At 38.8% G+C, this 21,752-nt stretch overlaps 1 pseudogene; it reads right to left on the bottom strand.

The window, feature by feature from the left end:
* Positions 1-9,859: 9,859 nt before the first annotated feature.
* On the bottom strand, positions 9,860-10,342 carry LOC120225031 (annotated as a pseudogene).
* Positions 10,343-21,752: the final 11,410 nt, after the last annotated feature.

Genomic DNA, 21,752 nt, shown 5'->3' with positions numbered 1-21,752 from the left:
CCTCTCCCCCCACACCCATGAGTCCTCAGTTTGTTCTCAGCATTCAAGAGTCTCTCATGGTTTGCCTCTCTCCCTTTCCCCCACCATTTCTCCCCTTCTTCTCCCCCATGGTTCTCTGTTAAGTTCCTCCCAATCCTCCTATACGTGCAAACATGATATTTGTCCATTTCTGCCTGACTCATTTTGCCCAGCATAACACCCTCAAGGTCCATCCATGTTGCTACACATGGCCAGATTTCATTGTTTCTCATTGCCATGTAGTATTCCATTGTATAGATAAACCACATCTTCTTGATCCATTCGTCCGTTGATGGACACTTAGGCTCTTTCCATGTTTTAGCTATTGTGGAGAGTGCTGCTATGAACATTGGGGTACATGTGCTCCTATGCCTCAGCATTTCTGTATCCCTTTGGTAAATTCCTAGCAGGGCTATTGCTGGGTCATAGGGGAGTTCTAGTGTTAGTTCCTGAGGAACCTCCACACTATTTTCCAGAGGGGCTGTACCAGTTTACATTCCCACCAACAGTGTAGGAGGGTGTCCGTTTCTCCACATCCTCGCCAGCATCTAGAGTTCCCTGATTTGCTCATTTTAGCCACTCTGACTGGCGTGAGATGGTATCTCAGTGTGGTTTTGATTTGTATTTCCCTGCTGAGGAGGGATGCTGAGCATCGTTTCATGTGTCTGTTGGCCATCTGGATGTCCTCTTTGGAGAAGTGTCTGTTCATGTCTTCTGCCCATTTCTTCACTGGGTTGTTTGTTTCTCAGGCGTGGAGTTTGGTGAGTTCGTTATAGATTTTGGATATTAACCCTTTATCTGATATGTCATTTGCAACTATCTTTTCCCATTCCGTTGGTTGCCTATTAGTTTTGTGGGTTGTTTCCTTGGCTGTGCAGAAGCTTTTAATCTTGATGAGGTCCCAATAGTTTATTTTTGCTCTTGATTCCCTTGCTTCAAAAGCCCCATTTCTTAAGAAGTCTGAAATATGAATCAGTTGCATAAATACAATTATCAATAAAAAAATTGAAAACATAGTTAAATCTCTTATCTTTTAAGTAGTTATTACAAGCAAAACGATTTTCCCTGATCCCTGAACTTGATGGGTTCCTGACCAGCCATTCAGTAGTATTTGAAGGAAGGATAGAGACAATGGAAACACACATGTGTAAAGAGAAAGCCATCTTAGTCTTAGCCTCACCAGGATATCAGTCAGTGTGTGCCAGTTGCTTGGAGACCATGACCGATAAATAGAAACTCAGAAAAATGTTCCTTAAGAGATTAATTATGGATTAACTGTGGCACTAGGCCCTGTGTTTACTGAATCTTGGGGAAAATTTATCTATGCATAACGCATCCTGTCTCAGAGTATAGCATTTGTAAAATTTAGAAATTTACACAGGTGACATGCCCAGATGATTATTTGAGGTATCCTTCAGCGTATTCAAAATCTGCTTAGTCCCATCTGGCTTTTGAGGCCTGCATCCCTGCTACACTAGGGTAGAACTGAACGTGGGTTCTGTAGGATGTTACCTCCACTTTTTTAGTGAGAGGGATTTCTAGCCCTGTACTACAATGGCTGTTACCTTGGACCCTTGCTTTGGAATTGCCTTGGCTAGAGGTCTGCAAACTCTGGCCCAAGGGCAGAATCCAACCGGCTGCCTGTTTTTTATATGGTAAAATATAAATTTACGTTTATATTTAAACATAATATTAATTTATTCCATTCATTAATAAGTGTAATTTTTTTTTACATTTTAAGTGGTTGAAAAAACCAAAAGGAAAACATTTTGTGATACATGAAATTTACATGAAATTCAATTTGACGACCGCATATAAAGTTTTAATCCAGTACAACTATGTTCATTCATTTCTGTATTGCCTGTGGCTTTTTTGACATGCTAAGGCAGAGTTGAGTAGTGGCAACTCACACTGCATGGCCTACAAAGACTAAAGTATTTATTAGCTGGCCCTTTACAGTGAAAGTTTGCTGACTACTAGCCTAGGCATATGAGTTTTGTCTCCTTCAGCCAATCCTTGACTTGAAGCTCTTGTTAATGTCTCTGATATGTTCCTAGGGGCCCAGTGAAAATGAATACTTCTAGAGTGGGTTCTACCTTGGACCTTGCTTTTTCTGTTTTTGACTTTTCTCTGGGTTTGATTAACTTCTGATACTCTAGAGGAACCAAACCACTTCCTTTTTCACCTGTCTTTTTACCTCCCCCCCACCTTGTTATTTCTTTTCCTAACACACTCTCCTAGATTTTTTTTTTTTTACTGTGGCTTTTCTTCATATTGAGAGAGATGAATATGAATATGAATCAGGAGTTCTGCTTTGCCTGAAACACTCATTGTTGACATACATCTGCCTTCAACTTGTTAAAGTATACAATTCTGTCTAGGAAATATTCTTCCCTGAGACTAACACCTGTCCAGGCCTAGACTTAATATATAATTGTCTTGTTTGGCTCCTCCTTAGCGTGTCTTATTTTTTCTGCCTCTTAAAGTCCTAACTATAAAGCTCCTAGGCTTGCTTCCTCCAGATATAAGCAATACTTGTGTCTCTTCTTAAAATAGCTATGTCATTCTTTTTTTAATTAAAAAAGAATTTTTAAAAAATTAAAGCTGTCACCACAGAGCCTGATGCAGGGCTCGAATTCACAAACTGCAAGATCATGACCTGAGCTAAAGTTGGATGCTTAACAAACTGAGCCACCCAGGTGCCCCTAAAATAGCCATGTCATCTTGAAACTTAATAGGTTTTAAGAATTCTGCCCTGCCAGTCTCAATCTCCCCTCTCCAATCTGCCCACATATTCTATAATGAGCTGCTGTGGCTTAAACAACAGAAATGTATTCTCTCACAGTTCTGGAGGCTAGGAGTCTGAAGTCAGAGTGTCAGCAGGGCTGGTTTCTTCTGAGGTTGGGAGGGAAGGAGCCATTCCAGCCCTCTGTCTCTGGCTTGTAGATGGTTATTTTCTCCTGGTGTCTATTCACATCATCTTCTCTTTATGTGTCTTTGTGTTTTGTGTTCAAATATGACACTGGCAATATTGGATTAGGGTTCCACCTTAATCCAGTGTGACCTAATTTTACTTTCACAAATTACATCTGCAAGGGACTTATTTCCAAATAAAGTCACATTCTGAGATGCTGGGGGTTAGGACCTCAACATACGTATTTTGGGGGGACACAATTCATTTTAAGCTTCTCTCATACCTTGGCCCTTCCTCTATAAGGTTTCTTTGTACCCCAGGTATCCTCTCTCTTCTAGTGTCAACTCATATTCTCATTTTCTAGTATAATTTTATGGACAGTTAGAATATATACCTTTTTTTTTCTTTTAGGTGTCCTAGCTTGGCTTTGAAGATTTCTTATTTTCCTTTTATATCAATTAAGCTTTTTATCTAGGGCCTTTCCCTTTCTTCTAAGGGATTCTCTTTCTTCCTCTGGAGTCTAACCTGACCAACTGCTGGTCTTTTATTTTTTTGTTTTTTTCCCCCTCTGTTCACGCTCTCCTAGGAAAACTGATGCATGCCCTTTAAAATCAATGCATTTCTTATTTCCTGGGCAAAACTGATTCCCAGAGACAGTGTGCCAGGCAGAGGCCTTTTAAATTATTATTTTTTTCATTTAATTTTTAATTTTTAAAATTTTTTTATTTATTTCTGAGAGAGAGAGAGAGAGACAGCGTGAGCAGGGGAGGGTCAGAGAGAGAGGGAGACACAGAATCTGAAGCAGGCTCCAGGCTCGGAGCTAGCTGTCAGCACAGAGCCTGACATGGGGCTCGAACCCATGAACTGAGAGACCATGACCTGAGCTGAAGTCGGACGCTTAACCGACTGAGCCCACCCAGGCGCCCCTATTTTTTTCATTTTATAATTTAATTAGAAAAATGAAAAACAGTTGTGATAAAATACACATAAACTTAACTGTCTTAACCATTTTTAAGTGTATAGTTCCATATATGAAATATGTTAACATGATTGTGTTTAAATTATTTTTAACCTTTGGTTTACAGTTTCATTGAATTGTTTCTCTTCATGAAGCCAAGAAGATGACATATCCCCTATGGTATGAAAACTTACATTCTCTATATTTTTAATATGAAAATTTTTTTGGTATAATGAAAAGGTAAAAGAGAAGTATGATGTTGACTCATATACCTGCATTCAACAATATTATTTAATTGCATTTATTTTATCTGTACATATGTATTTATGTGCATAAATATATTTACATATTTTTGTTTTATGAAAGCACAAATATATAAATGTATGAAAAATATATAATTTTATGTGCTGCCTGAAAGCAAACTATGGAAATCAGGACACTTTGTCCTTAATTTTTCATTATATATCACATAAAAATAAGGTTATTTTCTTAACAGAACCACAATAGCATTCTGCCACCAAAGGAAAGGAGTGAATTTCTTAATATCACCTAATATTCAGTTCATATTCAGATTTTACACAAAGTGTCTTTTATAGGTTATTAAAACTGACTTTGAGAAACATCAAAGTTCATGCATTGCATTCCAGTCCTTTTTATTTATCTACTAAAATACTTCTCACTTGCTTGCATTTGAAGCCAAAATTTTAGTCTTTAAAATAAAAAAGCCATGGTGAACTTATGTAAATTAACAAATTACAGTGGACAAGCCAAATGATTTCAAGAGATTTATACTCAGTTCTTTCCTTGGTTCTACATCTGTCGAAGAGGAAAATAAGATAGATAGGAATAGAACCTGGGTCTACTGAACTATTGTCACCTTTTAATGCCCAGATGCTACAATTAAAAGGCCTGTCTATGGCCTATGTGCACTTAACTGACTTTTGTAGTTTTAAGCCCTAGTCTACTATGCTTTCTAAGAAATAGGTATAGGGATCAAAAATTATTCCACCAATACATAATAATCTTGTACAACAAAGTTTTGTAAGTCTTACATGGTATGAAAATACTTTTTTCTGCAAAACTGATGTTTGATTCAGTCAACCTGCTTGGATCTAAGTCTGCCAGAAAAAAACTTACTAATGCCAGTAAAAACTGCATTGTGTCTGTAAATGTAAGCCAAAACATAATGTGTTGTAGCCTACAATGGTCAACACTCATAAAAGTACTAAAGTTAAAGGCCTCCTATCTTCCCCCATCTTCCATGTTTTATTTCAATTGTACCAATCTAGTGTAGTATTGATCTTACAAGATTTCCTAATCAATATGGCCATATATCAGGGTACAGTTGGCATGATGATTAATTTCGCCTCCTCACTTACTCCTATTAGAACTATTTAAGAAGTGATTCAGGGGTCATTCAGGAGGTGGACATACCAGCTTTGTTATTATAAAGTGAGTTGAAAAATGCAGTTGGATCCACTGTTAAGCTTCCTTTCCCCAAGTTCTAGAACTTGGGTTAACTCACCTGAGGGAGAGTTTGAGTGTTTAGAGCAGACTCATGTACCCAGAATTGCTGCTTCACACTGTGTGAACAATAGTGTAAGCAGAAAAAGAAAAAAAACCTTTAAGTTGGGTACTTTTTTCAAAAAAATGAAAGTTAATATAAATACAGTAAAATTAATCATTTTCAATGTATAGTTGAGTGAATTTGGGTAAATATATAGAATCATATAACCACCATCAAAATCAAGATATAGACTATTTCCTTTACTTCAGGAGGGTCCCTGCTATGACTTTGTAGTCAATCTCCTTTCATTTCCAGCCTTACCTACAGACCCTAGCAATCCGATTAGATTTCTGTCCCAATAGTTTTGCTTCTAGAATGTTATATAAATGGAATTGTACAGTATATAGCATTAATGTTGTTGCATGTATTAGTAGTTTGTTTCTTCTTATTGCTGAGTCATATTACATTGAATGGATCACATTTTGCTTATCCATTCACTGGTTGCTGGACATTTGGGTTTCCAGTCTTTGGCTATTATGCATAATGCTGCTGTAAACATTTTCCTATAGGTATTTATGTGGACTTACATTTTCATTCTCTTGACTAATTTCCAGGAGTGAGATTGGTGGATCACATAGTAAGTATGTTTGACTTTGTAAAAAATGGTGTACTGCTTTTTAAAACATTAATTCCACTTTACAGAGGGACATGAACCAATGTATGTTACACTCTAAACACTACCAGGATGTTTAGAAGTAAAATATAGACAGGCTACCTCAGGGTGATAGTTTCCAAAAGCAAAATGAAATAAATTCACAGATTTAAAAAACAAAAAAATGAAGCCTCACAGGAAGCTCCAAATAGGCTGGTCTGGAGTGTGGAAATCTGAGGACAAATTAATTGATAACATGTTTTTGCATGGAGCATTTACAGTGTAAACTGAGGATTCCATATGATTGTTTTGAATTGCCAGTTGTTACAGAAAAAGGTAAAAGGAAAGAGGAAATAAAAAAGGAAGGTTATCATAAGACCAGCTCACTGATTAAGAAAGAATTTAACCTGGGCTCCCAAGTGGCTCAGTCAGTTAGATAAGTGTCCGACTCTTAATTTCCGGGTCATGATCTCACAGTTCATGTTCTAGTCCTGTGCTGGCTCTGCACTGAGAGTATGGAACCTGGTTAGGATTCTCTCTCTCCTTTCTGCCCCCCTCCCCTCCAGTCCCACCCCCGCACATGCTTGCATGTGCTCTCTCTCTCTCTCTCAAAATAAATAAATAAAACTTAAAAAAGAATTTAACCATACAGACATTGTTATAACATCAACAGAACTTGAATAAAAGTAAAAACCCAATACTCTCACATTCCTGCTCCCCCAAAAATCAATCTGTTCTCATTTTTTATTTTTATTTTTTAGTATTCTTTTGTTCCATTAATTAGGCAGAACCCTGTTTATTCACCATTTCTAAACTGTAAGGCACAGAGACCCAGCTTTGTTTTGCTTTGTTTTGATATTGTAATGTTGCCATGGAAATCTATATGCAAATTTAGAAAATACTTTTGGATTATTTTCTTAGAATAAATCCACGGTAATAGGATTTCTGAATCAAGGGACATAACATTTTGATAGCTCTTTACTATGTTAACTTTTCTTTCAAAAAAACATTATCATACCCATTTATTCTATGCGGGTATAAGTGTACACCTCACCATTCCTGAGTATTTGATTTTGAAATCAAATTGGTATAAAATGGTGTCTTGTTATCATTTTAATAAGTATTTCTTTGACTATTAGAGTGATTGAACATTTCCTCATATTTGTGTTTACTAATTATAATTTTTACTTTTTATGCAAATTATTTGGTTACTTCCTATATTCCTATGTGTCCAATGAGCCTGAATAGTGTTCTTACTAATTTTTATAAGCTCATTTAATGTAGGTATTAACCCTTTCCTTGTTTAATTGCTATAAATATTATTTAGTACACTCTATGTCTTTCCAGTATAGTTTTTGTTTAGCACAAGTTTTTAATTTTTTAATGATGTGATTATTGATCATTTCATTTGTACTTTCTTTTATTGCTTCAAAACTTAGAAAGTTATTACTCCAGAAATTTGAGCTGAGCTCAGTGTCAACCTCCCTGAGGTCCTAGTGCTCTGGCATGCTGAAAAGTTACTGCGAGTTAGTTGAGTAAGGAAATCAGGACAGATAGAGCTAAGGTTATATGATAGTTGTATTGTTAAATGGTGTGCGTGTGTGTGTGTGTGTGTGTGTGTGTGTGTGAAACATTTTCCCACAGAAGAATTATACTGTCCTTACTAAAAATTATTAACATCTTCAATTTGGCTGGTACCCAGGAGACCTGACTATGGTGTGTGGCACTTTATGGGAAATTTAGCTTCCCATAGGAGGTAGCCAACAAATTGATTCACGTTCAGAATAACTTTTTGTTTTGTTTTGTTTTGGTTGTTTGAGATGAATTCGTTGTAAATAGAAGTCTAACTAAAATATAACTCTGGGAAAGAATGAAATCTCATAATGGTGCAACTGTTGCTAAATAATTTCCTGCTTGTCCCCAGACTGACCAATTTCAGAAGGATTGGGGAGATCTCTTCTTACAACATGTTATATCAAACAAGGAGGGGTTAAAAAATCATACTACCTCATTGCCACCTGCCTGGAGTACTTACTGTAACTAAAGATTTTCTGGAACATCCTTAATAGAGATATTCTATTTTGTTGATCTGTGTTCACTCCTACTTGTCAGATCATAGGTCCTAACTTCTGTTCAGAAAGTAGAGTCACCATAGGAATTTGGCAATGGATTCCTGGCCGGGTTATCTTCTACTTCATTTTGCTTATCTTTGTATAAAGTAAAAAGAGCACATTTATGTGCCAATGCTTAGTTTCACTGTTATACATTGCAGCAAGACCAAACTTCATTTTCCAACTTAAAAAAATGTTTATTTATTTTTGAGAGAGAGCATGCAAATGGGGGAAGGGCAAAGAGGGGGAGTGACAGAGGAGTTGGGCTCTGTGCTGACAGCAGAGAGCCCAGTGTGGGGCTCGAACTCAAGAACTGTGAGATCATGACCTGAGCCAAAGTGGGATGCTTAACCAATTGAGCCACCCAAATGCCCCTCTTTTCCTGACTTTAATGACTCTGCCCTACTTAGGTAACTTTCTTTCTCCTGCTGCTGTGATGTTCACCTTTTGCTCTAGCCAACTCCTTCTGGTCTCTTTGCAACTGCCCTATTCCCATCTATTGAGCCTTTGCTTCCCTTCTTCATCCATTTGGTGTGCCAGAACAGAATGTGATAGACTGGGTGGCTTATCAACAACAGAAATTATTTTCTCAGAGTTCTGGAGGTTAGAAAGACTAAGATCAAAGACTCTATCGATTCAGTTCTGAAGATTCAGATTCTGCTGAAGGCCTGCTTCCCAATTCATAGACGTGTCCTCACATGTTGGAAGGGGCAAGGGAGCTTTCTAAGGTCTCTTTATAAGGGCACTAAGCATTCACGAGGGTTCCCCCCCATGATCTAATCACCTCCAGATACCATCCCATTGAAGATTAGGTTTCAACATATAAATTCTGGGGGGACACTAACATTCGGTTTACAGCCCCTTCTAGTCTAATGCTTCCCTCCTGGGATGCTTTCCCTCCTTTCCTCACATTAAACTAGACTCACTTGTCAAATCCCAGCTCATGCTTGACATTGAACAAAACAAAAGCACAGAGAGAGCTCACTCTCCCAGGGAAGACTTGGTGCCACTGTATAGGTTAAGTCTCCAAGCAGAATCTTATCGTTCAAAGGCTGCTCCAGCCTCTCAGAGATGGTTTTCCCTGGGTGGTTCTCTTTATGTGTGGAGCAAGTGAGCATCTGTTGGGCAGCATTCTGGCTCTTAAAGAACCCTAGATGGGACCCCACAAATGTGACCTGTATATTGAATGTAGTAGCTGTTTTGTGCAAGGAGGAAACCACTTTATTCTTTCTCACCACTGCCTTCAACCAAAACCTTAACTAACCTCCATGCCAAGCTTCTGGATGGTGTCTAAGGCTTTTGTTATCCAGACACTGGAGATTAGAACAATTTGAGCCATTAACAATTCCAGCCCAATTTAAATCAACACTTTCCTCATGTATCTGATTTTTTAATTTTAAAATTGTTTTTAGAAGAGTACTTGTTAGCATTTAAAAATTATTTTATTAAAATATTATTTTAATGTTTATTTTTGAGAGAGTATGAGGGGGGAGGGAGGGGCACAGAGGGAGGGAGACACAGAATCCCAAGCAGGTTCCAAGCTCCAGGCTCCGAGCTGTCAGCACAGAGCCTGACATGGGTCTCGAACCCACAAACCATGAGATCAGGACCTGAACTGAAGTTGAATGCTTAACTGACTGAGCCACCCAGGTACCCCACAGCACTTGTTCCCATTTAATGAAGCTCCCTCCACAGGGCTTCAAGCTACCAGGATGCAGGCTCCCCCAACACCCTTAATCTTCTCCTTAGCTCTTCTACTGAAGAATTTGGCCTTCATGATAGCAGGCTGTTTTGAGAACTTTCCCTTCCCCCAAACTTTATAGTAGCCCTATTGCATCACATCAATGATAGGAGCAATTCCAGTCTTGGTTTTTTTTGTTTTTTTTTTGGCAGCATTTACCTGTGTCTGACCAAGGTCCACACTTTATCAGGGTTGACAGTTGGGCAGAAACTCTGGTTCCTCTTTAAGTTATAATGCCTCATACCAACTTTTCCAAGGTAAAGTGGGTGATATTTGTCAAAGTTGATCCTGTGGTGATGCATGTCACCAGCATTCCCCTGGCCTCCTGGGTGCTTCTGGTACTTGCTAAGGTACTGTGGCCTTGGCTCATGTGGCCCTGGCTCACGAGGCTCCGGCTCAATGGCCCCAAAGTTTCGGGGTCTTCCTCAGTCTGGATGGCATGTGCACAGCCCAGAAGAAAAGAGCAGTCACATATCTGATTGAAAGCTTCTCCTTCCATGTTCTCCAAGATACTTGAAATGGGAAAGTGGCGGGGCGGGGGTGGGGGTGGGGTGCGGGAGGCAAAGTCTGTCTTTTTTTCTTACTCTTTCCACATCTTGCCTTTATTAGCTAGATGCTCCAGAGTTAGGCAGAGGGAAGACAGGTATTTTTAAAACCTAGTGGTACCAGTCTGTGAAAACCTTCTGTATAGCAAACACCCCAAAACTCACCATTTTCAAATAGGGAGCTTTTGTGGGTTCTTTGGGGACTCTCTGTTGGAGACCTCTGACATTGCACCATTTGCTGACTCACTCCCTTGCTGCCCTTTTTTAATATACTCTCAGCCCTACTCCAGCAGTTCATAGCTTGTAGCCTCTTTCTGCTGGGACAGCCTGGACCTTGGCAGACAGTGTTCTTGGATGGGGTCCTTTTAAGAGATCTCTGACCTGGTTATCCTTTATAGCATCCATTTGGTCCACAGAGACATGGTGACTCTAAACTTTGGAAATGCAGTATTCCCACTTTGCTATCTATAACACACTGCTCCAGCCACCTTTTTCCCTTTGGACGTTTCTAGGTGAGAATCAAGCACCATTCTCTGTGCTTCCCAAACTCCAGAGAACACAGGTCAAACTCTCTGTGATAGGCAGAAAATGCCCCCCCCCCCATTGCCCCCACACATGTGCATGCCTTAATCGCTGGAACCTGAGAATCTGTTACTTTATTATGTATATATGTATGTATTTTTCCATAGCAGCATTATTTTCTTTTTTTACTTTTTAAAAAAAGATTTTATTTTTAAGTAATCTCTACACCCAGTGTGCAGCTCAAACTTAAAACCCTGAGATCAAGAGTTGCATGCTCCAGTCAGGTGCCCCTATTTTTTTAAATTTGTTTTAATTGAAGTATAGTTGACATACAATACTACATTAGTTTCAAATATATAACAGTGATTCAACAATTATACACATTACAACCTGCTCACTATAACAATTGTAGTTACCATCTGCTACTGTGTAAAGTTACTATAATAATATTATTTTTTAGTTGAACATTTTATTATATATATTTTTAATTTTAATTTCAGTATAGTTAACATGCAGTGTTTTATTTTTTTTTTATTTTTTTTTTTTTAAATTTTTTTTTTAAATGTTTTATTTATTTCTAGGAGAGAGAGAGAGAGACAGCGCGAGCTGGGGAGGGTCAGAGAGAGAGGGAGTCACAGATTGAAACAGGCTCCAGGCTCTGAGCTGGCAGTCAGCACAGAGCCCGACGCGGGGCTCGAACCCACGAACTGCGAGATCATGACCTAAGCGAAAGTCGGACGCTCAACCGACTAAGCCACCCAGGCGCCCCAACATGCAGTGTTTTAATATAGTGATTCAACAATTCTTTTTTTTCAATGATGAAATGTCATTTATTCAACAGAGGTTAGTGATATGGATTTTTATGTGAAATGACTTAATTATTTAAAATTTTTTTTCAATGTTCATTTATTTACTATATTGTCAAATTGGCTAACATACACTGTATAAGTGATTCAACAATTCCACACATTACGCAGTGCTTATCATGACAAGTATACCCTTTAATCCCCATCACCTATTTCACCCATCCCCCCACCCACCTCCCCTCTGGTAACCATCAATTTGTTCTCTATAGTTAAGAGTCTGTTTTTTGGTTTGTCTCTTTTTTTCCTTTGTTCGTTTGTTTTGGTTCTTAAATTCCACATACAAGGGAAGTAATATAGTATTTGTCTTTCTCTAACTGTAAGATAATAAACTTGTGTTGTTTTAAGCCGCTAATTTGCAGTGATTTGTTATGGTAACAATCGAAAACTAATATACTTTCCCCCAGATTCTCCCTGAGTCTGCCTCTTGGTAAACATGGGGTAAGAGGGAGGTGAGACTGTGTCCTTCCCTTGGCAGGGAATCTCTACCTCCATTCTCTCCCATTGCATTTCTTAAAGCTTCTTCCACATCGTTTGGGAAGACAATGGTATACTTTTCTAAAACCACTGGACTGACAACTTTGTTGGCACTCTTCTTTTTAAGCATAGGCTGGAATTGGATGTCTTGGTGTAGCCAGCACTTTCTTTAAGCATACTTGCTCCCTAGTCACAATGTAGAGGCAGGAAAAGTCCCATTTAACATTGTCGGACAATAACAACCATAAATCTTTGTTCCTTGATTCTGCATTTCAGTGCAAGTGCATATAGACCATTTCTAAACATTTCCATTACTCTCTAGCTGCCTGAATTCCTCTGCCAGACCAAATCTCCTTGATGGAAATCCTAATACTGATTGTCCTCTGTTTTTTGATGAATACATCTTTCATATTGGACTCTATGCACTTTTGGTTTTATTATGTGTCTGAAATTAATTTCTGCAGCCAACTCAGTTTCATCGCTCTCTCATTCTATTTTATGCAGACTGCAGGCAAGACATCATGTCTGTTTTGTGCCTTACCAAGCATAGATAGAACTTCGGGTTTGGAAGGGTTGAAGGTACTGGAAAGCTCAGCTATGCCACTGTTTCTTTCCTTTCACTCCTCATTCTTGAATCATCCCTCTTCACTGTAATCCAAGGTATGCATGTGAGTGATCCATCAGGAATCTCACTACTTCAGTTGGCAGCTTGTTCCAACATGGAGGTTTTTTTTTTTTTTTTTTTTTTTTTTTTTTAGCTTCATGAAGGCAAGGACCAAATCTTATACATTGTAACAAAACCAGCCCCAACTCAGAGCCTCGAGCATAGCAAAACTCAGCGAATGAACAAGGGAATAGATTAGTAAATGGATGAATATTATTGGGCCCCAAACTGGCTTCCTTATGGTTTCCATAAAGTGTCCTTGGAATAATTCCGAATGATTTAATCCCTTCTCTACAGAATGGTAGAGAAGCCATCTTGTCCTAATTACATCTTTTCTTCTCATCTTATATAGTTTCAACCCCCAAAGTATAGTCCTGCATATCAAATTACAACCCTTTCTACTACAGTTGTATAATAGCCTCCTAAGGAATGTTCAATTTTCTGGAATGCATTTAGCATGAGGGTGGGCCGGAAGTGATTGTGTAACTATTGCAAAAGCCTGTGGTTTGAATCTTTATAAAAGTTTTTATCTCAGCAGCCCAGACGCAGGACTCTGCCAAAAATCACAGCTTCTCTGTTTCCCATTGTGTATTCTGCAGATAGCCCTGATAAAGGACTGAGGGTTTATATGGAAGGTGTCATGGTGTGTTTTATGTGGAACAGGATATTGACTGGGACTTTTCATGGTGTCTTGAAATTTCATCTGAAGTCCCAAAGCTGAGAATGGAAGGTGATAAGCATCCCCACGTTTCTGAATGGGGTGCTAGCACTAGACATATCCAGGAAGAAATTATGAAAAAGCAGCAAAATTGGTATCAGCCTTCATCATACACCTCCAGCTGATGCAGGAGAATGGGAATTAAAGAGTTTCTGGAGGTAGAGGACAGTGTTGTGGCGTTTCCCTTTCTCTTCTTAAGAGGGTAGCCCTCAAGAGAAGTGGAGGCTCTAGCAGTGCCCCATGATTGGAATAGAGGAGGGTGAGAGAATTCATAGGGAAGTGGGTATGTGTCTTCTGGACATTTTAGGGACATAAGTTAATGGAAACTAATGCTTGCTTCCTGTCTGATGACTATGGAATATGGGAGGCTGGTTCGATCACTGAGTGAACTCTAAGCAAGTGAGGAGGGCACCAGTGAGAGCTGTCTGTGCTACCAGAATTTGTAATGCTGAGCATGTTGTCTCCCAGGGGCCATGATGGAAGATAGCTGGCCTTTGGCCAGGAGGGTTACCTGTGGGGCAAAGGGACCCCAGCAATAAGCTATTGTATGGTGTATTTCTGGGCAGGAGCTGAGAAGCATGTGAGAAACTTCTGTGAGAAGTGGGAGAGTACGCTTGCTTTTAGGGGGCTTTTTAACCAAGTGGTTTCTACAGTGAGCCTTTGAAAGCCGACAAATGCATCCCACTGGAGAGAACAAGCATATGGGCTCCTCTACATCAAGGCCATGGTCTACCAAATTTTAACAACACCTAGCATGAGAGATATATTTGCTTCTTTTCCTCTAATCCCCATGCTCTCTGCCTTGACCCTGGCAAAGCCAGAAGCGGTGGCTGAGGGGAGAATGAAGGAAATGGCGGAGAGCAGACAGTACCTCCTTTCCACACTGTAGGGCTGTGGTCACCTGCCATAGGTCAGGTAGGGCTCGGTGGGTGTGGTGGTGGGGGATTCTGAATAGGGTATGTGACTGAAGTTTTAAATTGAACTTTTTAATTAGTTTTAATTCTTGAAAGTAACTTAAAAATCTGTGAGTACAAAACATGCCTGAGATGTTGTCCAGGGTAGGGGAGAAGGGCGATTAGATGGAGCATGTTGGGAGGGAGTGATTACAGAAAAATAACGCTGTTTTTGGTTTGTACACCATTGAGTTAGTCTGCTTGATAGATTCTAGGGAGCCCAGGCCTAAGGGATAGGTGAGCAACAGACAGAACTTTGGTATTATGGACATTTGTTCCCCTTGCAAGCTTTTGATATTACTGTTTAATTTTTTTAATGTTTATTTATTTTTGAGAGAAAGAGAGAGAGAGAGGGCAAGCGAGAGGATCAGGGAGGGGCAGAGAGAGGAAGACAGAGGATCCAAAGCAGACTCTGTGCTGACAACAGACAGCCTGATGCAGGGCTTGAACCTACAAACCACGAGATCATAACCTGAGCCAAAGTTGGGGGCTCAACCAACTGAGCCACACAAGCACCCCAATATTGCTGTTTAATTTTTAAAAAGGTTTTATTTTGAAATAATATTAACACTACAGAGAAGTTGCAAATATAGTGCAGAAAGTTCCCATATACCCTTTCCCCAGCTTCCCCTAATGTTAATATCTTATATAATCTTAGCTTAATGATCAAAACTAAGAAATTAACATTGATACAATACTATTAACTCTTCTACAGACTTTATTGTAATTTGCCAGCTTTCTTGTGCATGTTCTTTCCAGCCAGAATCCAAGCCAAGATCTCATAGTACATTCATTCATCACATCTCCATAGTTTTCTCCTTAGTCTTTCTTTGTATCATTACATTTTCAGGTTGGAAAGAACAATAAACATCTTCTAGATGAAAGGCCCTGTGGATTCTTGAATCTCCTCTATTAAAATTCCTGTGAATAATTTTTTCTGCATGAAGTCACCTCCGGTGACAGTCTGTTCTAAATTGGGCACAGCACTATAAGGAAGTCCACAACTATGATTTGCTTTCTTACAGTTTTCATCTATAGATTCTGGTTCTTATTTTACTCTTGCCTCTTAGAACAAGGCCATTTTCCTTTCTACATGACAGCCTTCAAATATTAGAAGACCATTATATTTCAACTCCCCCTGAAGTTACCCCCCCAACCCCTACCACTAAATCCTTTCTTCTTCAGGATAAAAATCTTTAGTTCTATCAATTGTTTCTTGTATGACATGATTTCAGTGGGTCACTGTTTCCTGAGCAAGCACCAGTTGTATATAGAGATGTATATGTGGGTCTATGTATGCAATGCATGAACAGAGAAACACAGGTATCACTCTCCACATTCTCTATCCTATCTCTGCAGGCCAAGATTACATTAACAATTGGTTCATTTATATAAAGGTGGTCAGGTCCTAGTTAAACATACTAATTAAGTAACCATTTTCAATGAACATAAGTGGGTAATCTAGGCTGCTGTGTGACTTGCTAAGAGGAGTTTGGCATTTTTCATTGAGATAACTTCTGGAGTAAAGCCTAGATAAGTAAGTGTGCTTTCAATTAAGCTTAGGTGGGCTTATATTGAAATTGAAAATGGTACCTGGCAAGAAGCTCCTGGTATATCTTCTCAAAAAAAAAAAAAAAAAAAAAAAGGCAATATGTTTTCAAAAACTAGAATAAACTCTCAATGTATTGGCAGATCTGGAAGAACTTCCATTTACTGAACATCTAATGGGAATACACTGAGAAATACAGTGTGGCCTAAAATGGAGCAAGTATTTTGTACCTAAAAATAATTCTCAGGGCTCCTGGGTGGCTCCATTGGTTAAGCATTTGGCTCTTGATTTCGGCTCAGGACGTGATCTCATTGTTTGTGAGTTCGAACCCTGCAATGGGCTCTACGCTGACAGTGTGGATTCTCTCTCCCTCCCCACTCTGGCCTTTGCTCAGAGCACAAGTGTGCTCTCTCTCTCTCTCTCTCAAAAATAACTACGTCAACATTAAAAAAATAATTTTCAAAACATTTTTTATCAGTCTTCAACTGTCTGTACCCTGGCTCAAAATGCAGAGTATGTTTTGACCTTACTTGTACTGTGTGGGTATTGCTGGAGGATGCTAATACAGTATTATTGAGTATACTCTCTATGCTGCACTTTTCATTTCCATTACTTATATTTGGTTAAATTTCTTAACATTAGCTTTCTTCTTGTGTTCTGTTTGGATTTTAGTTTGTAGGCTCTTCTTGAATGTAAGATTTTGTTTCTTTACTATTCTTTCTCTTTTCTCTCTGATTTCCAACCATTCTTAGAGCTTTGAGGTTTGTTTCCACCTGGTCTGTGGAGTCCCCAGGTCTTATATTGGCTCTTTGGTGCCCCACAGTGATGTTGGACATATCACAAATACAGTGACTGAGCCCATTGATGACTTGCCTGGAAGCCAAGTGGAGAGGCTGAAACTTGCCTTCCTTCCTAAACGTGCAGCATCAGAGACACTGCCATGATCACAGGCAACTATCTTAGTAGCTGTTTCTAGACTCCTTTCTTGAGCTGGGGAGCCTGACTTTTGCCTCTGGGTCTCAAACCACGAGGGCTCAGCCTAGGGTAGTAAGTAAGCTCTGGGGGGGCCCTATTGTTTGTTTCTAGCCATACTTGTTCTAATTGGTTGTCACATCCATTCTCTCTGGTTGCTGCCTGTGTTGTGCTACTTATTAATACTATCAGTATCATCTGGGCTCTCATCCCACTGAAGCTGAATTCCTAACCACCTCTGATTGCTCTGACCTGGGGCCCAGGCGGCCTGTAGCTTCTACCCCATTTACTGCTTTGGATTTCTGTTCCAGTTCTGGACATATGTTCATTTGTTTTAGAGAATGCTGTGACTTTTTTTAAGTTAAAAACTTTTATTATGGAGATGTAATTGACATATAAGATTATATTAGCTTCAGGTGTATGTCATGACTCAATATTTGTATGCATTGTGAAATGATCACCATATAAAACCTAGTTCACAAAACTATGACTTTTATTTTCTTCTATGTTTTATCTATTATGGAAAAGAGCAGCGGAGAGGACCTCAAAATATATACTTACTATGGCATTTTGTCAAGAAGGTTCTTAAAGATGTAGTCCAAATGACCAGATGACCAGGACATGTGACAAAATGAAAGTTATTACAGAGTTGGTGAAGAGTGCCAAAATTTATTAAAGCCTAACCAACATACTATTTGTAGATGCTTACAAAGCTGATTGTGTTAAAATTTTTTTAAAGTGAATATATATAATTTAAAAATAATAAATTTTCCAGTAATGTAGTGTTATTGCAATAAGTGGTATAATAATAAATACTAAAACATGGAGGTGGGTGAGAGGAAACAAATGTTACAAAATTAATATATGCATTTTAAATAATAAACTCACATACACTTAGAAATGGGGAAAAAAGAAGAAACTATTTAAATAACTCATGATTTAAGGTAGGCCTTAAAAACTACAATTATAGACCATTTAGAATGTGTGAAAAATGATAACACCATGAGAGATGAGGCCAAAGTTGTATTCAAAAGCAAATTGATATTCTCAAGGGACCTCATTATTCAACAAACTAAACATTCAACCTAAGAAAAACAAATTGAACCAATGTAAGGAAAAGAGTAGGAAGGATGAAGTATTAAATAAACTATTCATAGACATCTTTAAATTAGAAAACAGAAATACTGTAAAATTGATGCATTAATCTGAGAGCCGATTCACTGAAACATTAATATCTTTAATAAAACCTTGGGAAAATAGAGAAGGAAAGAGAAAAATATGTAAAAATGAGAAATGACATAATATGGTAGACATAGAAGAGCTTAAACTTTTATATAAAAATGTTCTTCTTGGGGCATCTGGGTGGCTCAGTGGGTTAAGCGTCTGACTTCAGCTCAGGGCATGATCTCATGGTTCATGTGTTTGAGCCCCTCATCGGCCTCTGTGCTAACAGTTCAGAGCCTGGAACCTGCTTCAGATTCTGTGTCTCCCCCTCTCTTTGCCCCTCCCCAGTTCTCACTTTGTCATTGTGTGTGTCTCTCTCTCTCTCAAAAATAAACATTAAAAAATAAAAAAAATAAAAAAGTTCCTTTCTGTAAGAAGAATTACACAAGTTTATATGGGTGGGATGATGGGAAATCTGGGATTTGCTTTAAAATACAGTTCTGCATTTAAAATAGTGGTAGGGGAATAGGTGAAAGAATATTGGCAAAAATGTTGATTATGGTTGAAGCTGGGTAATGGGTACATGGGGGTTCATTATACCCAGTTTTTCTCATTTTATGTTCACTTAAAATTTTCCATAATTAAAAGTTAAAAGGAGAATGTTATGCCTGATTCTATGCTAATATGTTTGGAAATCTCCCTAGTGAAGTAGATGGTTTTCTGAGAAAACACATTTCTTTCTTTTTTTTTTTTTTTACAAACAGTTTATTGTCAAATTAGTTTCCACATAACACTCAGTGCTCATCCCCACAAGTGTCCTCCTCCATGCCCATCCCCCCCTCCCCCCCACATCCATCAGTCCTCAGTTTTTGTCAGCATTCAAGAGTCTCTCATGGTTTGCCTCTCTCCCTTTCCCCCACCATTTCCCCTCTTCTTCTCCCCCTTGTTCCTCCGTCAAGTTCCTCCTAATCCTCCTATACGTGCAAACATATGATATTTGTCCTTCTCTGCCTGACTTATTTCGCTCAGCATAACACCCTCAAGGTCCATCCATGTTGCTACACAAGGCCAGATTTCAGTTTCTCATTGCCATGCAGTATTCCATGGTGTAGATAAACCACATCTTCTTGATCCATTCATCTGTTGATGGACACTTAGGCTCTAGAAAACACATTTCTAAAACTGACTCAAGAAGTAGAAAATCTGATTAGAACAACAATCCTGGAGGAAATTATAAAAGAATACCTCCAAAAGAGATTCTCAGATCTGACAATTTTATTCATGAATTTATTTAGGAAACATAATTCAAAAAATTTTTTAAAAATGTTTGTTTATTTATTTTGAGAGAGAGAGAGAGCATGAACAGGGGAGGAACAGACAGAGAGGGAGAGAGAGAGGATTTCAGGTAGGCTCCATTTTGTCATCACGTAACCTGATGCAGGGCTCGATGCTATGCTTGTGTGATCATGACCTGAGCGGAGATCAAGAGTTGGATGCCCAATCGAATGAGTCACCTAGGTGCCCAAAGAAACACCTAATTCTTGTGTTCTGGAAATTACATAGAAATATATATCATCAAATTTATTCTATAAAGCTAGCACATTACCACTATGACCTGATATGTAAACAATGAAAATATCAAAGCACAGAGCAGTTTCATATGCAAACATATGGAAAATTTTGAAGTGAAATAGCAAGGAAATTGAACTTGGTTGCATCCAGTTGATCTATCTCCACTTAATCAATTCATCAGATTAAGAAAAATTCATCATTTCCTCTGTAAAACGCACTGACTGGTTTCCACGCAGAGCAAATGCTTATGACCAATTTGCTCTAGTGTGTTCTTGCAGTTTTGCTCTGATAGTAACAGGCTTTCAATCCAGTTTATGTCTACTGTGTTTATGTAATCTAATTAAATATTTATGCACACTGTTGAAATATGAGTATGGAAAAATAATTGTTCCTGTGAAAGCTAAATTGAATGTATTGAAAGAACCCAGTACAAGTGAGTCGCTAAAACATTAAGTTAGCTGAGGATGAGACAGTTATAAAATTTGGGAAAAAGTGGGGCTCCTGGGTGGCTCAGTTGGTTAAGGATCCGACTTCAGCTCAGGTCATTATCTCACAGTTTGTGGGTTCGAGCCCCACATCAGGCTCTGTGCTGACAGCCAGCTCAGAGCCTGGAGCCTGCTTCAGATTCTGTGTCTCCCTCTCTCTCTGACCCTACCCTGCTCACGCTGTCTCTCTTTCTCTCTCTCAGAAATAAGTAAAAAACATTTAAAAAAATTTGGGAAAGAGGTACAAAAGTCTAGAAGACATCTGCACACATACTGCTTAATGAACAACTTAAAATTCTCTTTAAATAAACTGGGAAAATAGCAATGTATTAAGGATTTGATTTACATAAAAAAGATAGTACAGAATTATTGTTTTAAAAATTTTATTTATTTTTATTTGAGAGAGAGAGAGAGTGTGCGTGAGTAGGGGAGAGGGGCAGAGAGAGAGAATCATAAGCAGGCTCCACACTCAGCACAGAGCCCAGTGTGAGATTTGATACCACAACCCTGGGATCATGACCTGAGAGCCAAAATCAAGAGTGGAACGCTCAACTGACTGAGCCACCCAAGTACTCCAGTACAGAATTCTAATTAGCAAACTGATATTCAAAGAAAAGGCCTTTCCCTATATGCTGGTCAAGGCAGCACTAGCTGCTATACTAGACAAACCCTCAAACCTCAATAGCTGCAGTAAACACAAGTCAAATCTTACTCAAACCAGTTTAATAATAAAAGACAATTATTGGCACATACAAGGATGATATTAAAAATATTTAACAAACAGTGCAGCATGGGTATTGACCAGTTATAAAAGATAACTGACTAATAAGAATGGATGGCCAATCATGTTCAACAGAATGGCCATTTCAGTGTGTACAAGTGAATATATATGAGCCTGGGTTCATGGAATTGAAAAATGTTCTAAGGCAGGCTTCCTTCAGGTGAGGCCTGATGTGGTGGTTGAACAAAATACCAAATATACTCAGTTGACCTCTTTTCTCGTGTTTTTCCTTTGGCTGTGAGCTTCTTCCTAAACAGATTCCCCCAGATGGTGACTGCAACTCCCGAGGTTGTGTTTCAGCGCTCTTGTTTGGCAAGAAATAGGGGATATTTTTGTGTTAGCAAGTAGAGCAAGGCCTCTGCAATTCATCTTGATTAGACCGACTTAGGTCACATCCCAGGCCTGTACCAGTCATGTGGCATGGCTTGTGCTGATTGGCTTGGTCAAGGTCTCTGCCTGACCTGGAGCTGGGGGTAGAGTCAGCTTTTCTGGAACCACTTGGAGCCTCTGACAAGTTTAGGAGACTACAAGGTAGGGGTGTAGGTATTGGAGAAATAGCCAACAAGTATCCTTCATATTAATGCAA

This window comes from Hyaena hyaena, unplaced genomic scaffold, assembly GCF_003009895.1.
Source record: "Hyaena hyaena isolate Hyena2069 unplaced genomic scaffold, ASM300989v1 scaffold_1305, whole genome shotgun sequence".
NCBI lineage: Eukaryota > Metazoa > Chordata > Mammalia > Carnivora > Hyaenidae > Hyaena > Hyaena hyaena.
This window is presented reverse-complemented; position numbering and strand designations above follow the sequence as displayed.